The following is a 6,201-nucleotide window of genomic DNA, read 5'->3' as shown; positions in this document are numbered from 1 at the left end:
TACCAAGTGTTGGCAAGGATACAACCACAGAACTCTCATATACTCTAGTGGACTGTAAGTTGGTAGAAGCACTTTGGGAAACTTTGTGGCAGGGTCCACAAAGCTGAACATAGGAGCAGCCTATGACCCAGCCACTCCAGCGCTCGGTGGGCACCCAAGAGAAATATACTCATGTCATGCAGTAGAAAGTTTGTGACAGCGATATCAGAGCAGCCAAAAATTCCTACCCGGTAATTACCCAGATGCTCATAAACAGCAAACCAGACAAACTGTGAATAGACAAACTATTCACGAAATGGACTATCATGACAATGAGAATGAACACTGACAACTATGTACAACAACATGGATGACTTAAAAAAAATTTTTTTTTAATTTTTAAATTTTTTAGGCCATGCTGCGTGGCATGTGGGATCTTAGTTTCCCAACCAAGGATCAAATCCATGCCCCCTGCACTGGGAGCACGGAGTCTTAACCACTGCACCACCAGGGAAGTCCCTGCATGACTTTCGTAGGTGTAAGACTGAGCCAAAGAAGTCATATACAAAAGAGCTCATACTATATGGCTCCCTTTCTATAAAAAGTACAAAAAGGGAGAAAACTAATCTTTGCCGCTAGAAGTCAGCAGTGTGATGACCCCAGGGTGACCTCACGTTTTGGAAGGGAGTGTGAGGCAGGTTGCTGGGAGGTAGGTACAACAGAGTGTTCAGTTTGTGAAAATGCATCATACTGAACGCTGCTCTCTTCTGTGTCAAAAGTCTGGGAATATGCAACAATTCAAACAAATCAATCACCCAATCACGTGGATTCCGCAGGGGTGGCAGGCTCGCCTCCTGTCCTGTGCAAAGCGCAGGCCTGAGTCTGACAGCCTCCTCTCCTGCCTAGCTCGTGCTGGTTCGCACCCCCTCTGGAGAGCAGCGTGGGTGGTGGGGCATCAGTCCAGGGTCACAGGAGCTGGGTCTGCCGGCTGCTGGCTCTACAACTCTGAGCACATTACCTCTCTGCTCAGCTTTAGGTAAATGTGCACAGGCTTCTGTGGGCATGGAGAGAGGGGGTGCGTGTAAAGAGCTTAGCACGGCACCTGGCACAAAACAAGTGCTCAGTGATATTAGCTGCATCTCCAAAAATGATCACAAGACTATGTTTGAGGCTTTCAAGCCAGTGACACATCAGCTTGGTGGTGGAGGGGGCTTAAGGAGAACACAGTGGACTGTGGGAGAAGAGGGGCACCCAGAGGGGCTCGGGCTCTGCTCCAAACAGGCAGAACGCTTTAGCTACCTGGAGTGTTGCCTTACCCAGCTGTACATGATACGCTCCAGCTGGCTCCAACTTGTAATAGAAGAGACAAACAGGCAAAACGAATCTATTCATAGAAGTCAGGCTAGTGGTTTCCTTGTGGGGGGGGACAGTGAGCGGAAGGGGGCACAGAGATCGTTGGGGAGGGGAGGTCTCGCTCTGGGTCTTGAGCTGGTGCACTAATGAGTGAGGTTTGCGAAAATGCATGAAGCCTGACACTTAAGACGTGCACTTTCCCTTTGTGTCTCAATGTAAGAATCAGGCCCAATTTCCTCTCTGGCCTAAGAGAACTAAATGAAGAAGGCTGAATATTACCCTACCCCGTGTTCTATAACGCAGGCTCCAAGTCAGGAAGGAAAGGCCAGCAGGGGAGGCTACCTCCTCACGTGCGCCACCGTTTTGCCAGCAGATGGCACTGGTTTAGAGAGGATGGAGGAGCTCTGACTTTTCCCACTCCCGGCCATTTTCTGCACAACCTGGGAGGCAAACGGTTGAATGAAAGTTCTTGGGAATCCAGTGTGCCAGCCCCACTGAAGGCTGGCAGGTGTTCATCCTGCAGCAGGAGGATGATCTAGTGGCAGGGGCCCAAAGGCACCTGTCACCAAAGGCGTGCTGAGCCTAAAGTGCCCCAGCTGCCCCAGTTAGGGTCAAATCTGGACAAAGATAAAGGGCAGCTGGCTTTGCAGTACAGGTATGAGGTTGGCAGGCGGAGGAAAGGCAGGTGACACTGGACAGAGCCGCCATGTGTGCATTTGTGGGGGGGGCGTCTCTGCAGAACGTGAACGCTCCCCAGGAAAAGGTGAGACAAGCAGTTACCCTGCAGGACAGCCAGTGACAGCTCCTGCCACCTCTTGAGATGGTCAGTCATCGACTCCTGATCTCAGACACTCCCCTGAGGATTCTATAGCAATAACATCCTGCTCTTTCTCTCTCTGCACAGAGCGGGTGGGGGCTTGCCTTTATTTTGTTGTTTCATTAAGTGTCTGAATTCTTCTGAGTTGCTTTGGGTAGTCTCCCTCCCTCCCTCCCTCCGGTAACTACTTTGAGATATACTTCACGTTCACCCATTTAAAGGTACAAATTCAATGACTTTTGGTACATTCACAGAGTTGTGCAATTAGTGACAAACAATTTTAGAAAGTTCTCATCACCCCCCAAGATAAAACCCATACACATCAGCAGTCACCACCAGTTCCCCTGAACTCTCCCAGCCCTAGGCAATCACACTAATCTTTCCATCTCTACAGATCTGCCTATTCTGAACATTTCACATCAATGGAATCACACAATACGTGGTCTTGTGTGACTGACTTCTCTCACATAGCATGATATTTTCAAGGCTGACCCAATGTAGTGTCAGAATTCCATTCCTTTTCATGGCCAAATAATATTCCACTGTATGAATAGACCACATTCTGTTGATCTACTTATTAGCTGATGGGTTGTTCCCACTCTTTTGGCTGTAGTGAATGTGAACATTCATGCTATGAATATGAACAAATGCTATCGACATTAGCATCTGGGTTTTTGTGTGGACATATGTTTTCATTTCTCTTGGGTGTATTCCTGGGAGTAGAAATGCTAGTGACCCCATGTTTAATCTTTTGATGAACATTTACCTTAAGTTTTAAGTGCAAATACAGTTCAATCATCTCATTTATTCCTTGATTCCTTTAACAACAAGAAGGAGATAAAAATTCAGTTTTTATAAGTGAGGGAACTGAGGCCCAGGGCACTCAAATGATAGCAAATAGTAACAGATACCATTTGTACCAAATGTCAGTAAGTGTCAAGCACCGGGCAAAGTGACCTAGCTGCAGTAAGTCAGTCCGTCTTACCACAGCCCCATGAAGCTGGTCTTATATTTAATCCCACCTTGTGGTTAGAAAAACTAAGTACGTACTTTGAACAAGGCTACACAGTGGCACAATCCAAGACTTGAACCCAGTGCCATCTTACTAAACTTTAGGCTCTCACTGGCACTCAAACCCGCAGCCATTTGGTGGACTCTGAAGGGTCAGAAAATCCCCACTAGCCTCTGGCATGGTAAGGTTTGCCCATCCTATTCTACTGCACAGGACACTATGGACCACCCTTTGCCCTCCCTCCTCTCTGACCCTTCTCAGTCTCCACGGGTCTCTCCTCTGGATCCATCCTACAGCCCTTTCCCTTCATAACGGGTCTTCCTGTCTCCAGTTTCCACCCCTTCCCCATTGCCAGAATGATCTGTCTAAAGCACAGATCTGGTCACATCACTCAGCTTAAAATTCTCACCATTCCCCATTACTACCAAACAGGATAAGTTCTACATTCCATAGACTGGTCTACAAGATCCTCTTGTTTCCTCGCCCACCACCCTCACATTTCATACCCTACACTCTAGCCATAAAGAACTGCTTGCATGTCCCCAGAGTTGCTCCGCGCCATTTCTCTGAGACTTTGCATAAACAGTTCTCACTGCATGGAGTGTCCTTCCCTACTTCCTCCACCTGGGGACCTCCTACATATCCTTCAAGTCCCAATTTCAGTGTCTATCTCCTCCCTGAAGCTTTCCCCATCTGGATGCTCCCTCCCTGACCTCTCAAAGTACTTCGTCTTGCAGTCTTCAATACATGCTATTATATTAGTCTCCCTAGCTGGACTGTGCACTTTGAGAACAGAGATTGGGCTTTATTCCATTCTGTATATTTCCAGGCCTAGAAAAAGATCTTGCTTGGTTGGATGAGTAAATGAATAAATGTTTGATATCTGCACTGTCTCATACAATAGCTATAAGCGGCATGTGGCTATTGAGCCCCTGAGATGTAGCTGAACCAAACTGAGATGTCCTGTAAGTATAAAATACACACTGGATTTCAAAGACTTGGTGTGGGAAAAATAAGAATGTAAAATACCTCATTGATAATTTTTATACTGTTAAATACTGAAACAGTAATATTTTGCACATATTGGGTTAATTTTTATACTAATTTTTACCTTTTTTTTTTTAAACATATTTATTTATTTATTTATTTATTGGCTGTGTTGGGTTTTACCTTTTTTTTTTTTAAACATATTTATTTATTTATTTATTTTTACCTTTTTTTTTTTTAAACATATTTATTTATTTATTTATTTATTGGCTGTGTTGGGTCTTCATTGCTGCACTTTCTCTAGTTGTGGCAAGCAGGTGTTACTCCTGTTGTAGTTCACGGGCTCCTCATTGCCATGATTTCTCTTGTTGCAGAGCATGGGCTCTAGGCTCGTGGGTTTCGGTAGTTGTGGCACATGGGCTCGATAGTTGTGGTGCACGGGCTTAGCTGCTCTGCGGCATGTGGGATCTTCCTGGAGCAGGGATCAAACCCATGTCCCCTGCGTTGGCAGGCAGATTCTTAACCACTGCGCCATCTAGGAAGCCCCTCTTTTTACCTTTTTAACATGATTAGTAGAAACTTTAAATACTACACATGTGCTGGTCTCGCAGCTTCCCAATTGCTTCTCTTGGTCTAAACCATGCTCCACATAGCAATCTGAATGATTCTTTATAATGTCAATCCAGGAATTCCCTAGCAGTCCAGTGGTTAGGACTCCAAGCTCTCACTGCTCTTAATCCCTGGTGGGAGAACTAAGATCCCATAAGCCCCACAACGCAGCCAAAAAAAAAAAAAAGGAAAAAATGTCAATCAACTCATATACAGTTGTCTCACTAGCGGTGTTTATGTTCTGTAAAGTCGCTGCAATTTCTTAGCCACAAAAAAGAATGAAATAGTACCATTTGCAGCAACATGGATGGACCTAGAGATTATCATATTAAGTGAAGAAAGTCGGAAAGAGATAAATGAATATCATATGACATCATTTATATGTGGAATCTAAAATGTGGCACAAATCAGGAATTCCCTGCCACTCCAGGGGTTAGAACTCTGCACTTTCACTGCTGAGGGGTTGGGTTCAATCCCTGGTCGGGGAACTAAGATCCCACAAGTCGCATGGCATGGCCAAAAATAAATAAATAAAAATTTAAAAATAAAATAAAATATGACATAAATAAAGTTATTTACAAAGCAGAAACAGACTCACAGACATAGAAAACTCACAGACTCATGGTTACTAAAGGGGAAAGGGAAGGAGGATAAATTAGGAGGTTGGGATTAGCAGATACAAACTACTATATATAAAATAAACAACAAGGTCCTATAGCACAGGGAACTATATTCAGTATCTTGTAAATAAACCATAACAGAAAAGAATATGAAAAAGAATATATATCTGAATCACTTTGCTGTACACCAGAAACGAATATAACACTGTAAATCAACTTCACTTCAATTAAAAAAAAAAAAAAAAAGTCATGGGAATTCCCTGGCGGTCCAGTGGTTAGGATTCAGTGCTTTCACTGTGGTGGCCTGGGTTCAATCCCTGGTCAAGGAATTAAGATCCCACAAGCCATGTGACCTGGCCAAAAAAAAAAAAAAAAAAAAAGGAAAGCAGGACTATCATCTGGATAAATTAAAAAATGACCAGGACTTCCTAGGTGGCGCAGTGGTTAAGAATCTGCCTGCCAGTGCAAGGAACCCGGGTTCAATCCCTACCCCAGGAAGATAGTACATGCACGGAGCAACTATTGAGCCTGCGCTCTAGAGCCCCGTGAACCACAACTATTGAGCCCATGTGCCGCAACTACTGAAGCCCACGTACCTAGAGCCTGTGCTCTGCAACAAGAGAAGCCACCACAATGAGGAGCCCATGCACCACAATGAAGAGTAGCCCCCACTCCCCACACTTAGAGAAAGCCGGTGTGCAGCAATGAAGACCCAACACAGCCAAAAAAAAAAAAATATATGACCAAAGGCTTAACTGTTAACAGTAAGCTATAACTAAATCCCTAACTAGGCTGTTTAAAAAAAGAGAAAATAAAAATTATTT

This window comes from Hippopotamus amphibius, chromosome 9 (genome assembly GCF_030028045.1).
Source record: "Hippopotamus amphibius kiboko isolate mHipAmp2 chromosome 9, mHipAmp2.hap2, whole genome shotgun sequence".
NCBI classification, from domain to species: Eukaryota; Metazoa; Chordata; class Mammalia; order Artiodactyla; family Hippopotamidae; genus Hippopotamus; species Hippopotamus amphibius.
Note: the sequence above shows the minus strand (reverse complement) of the source record.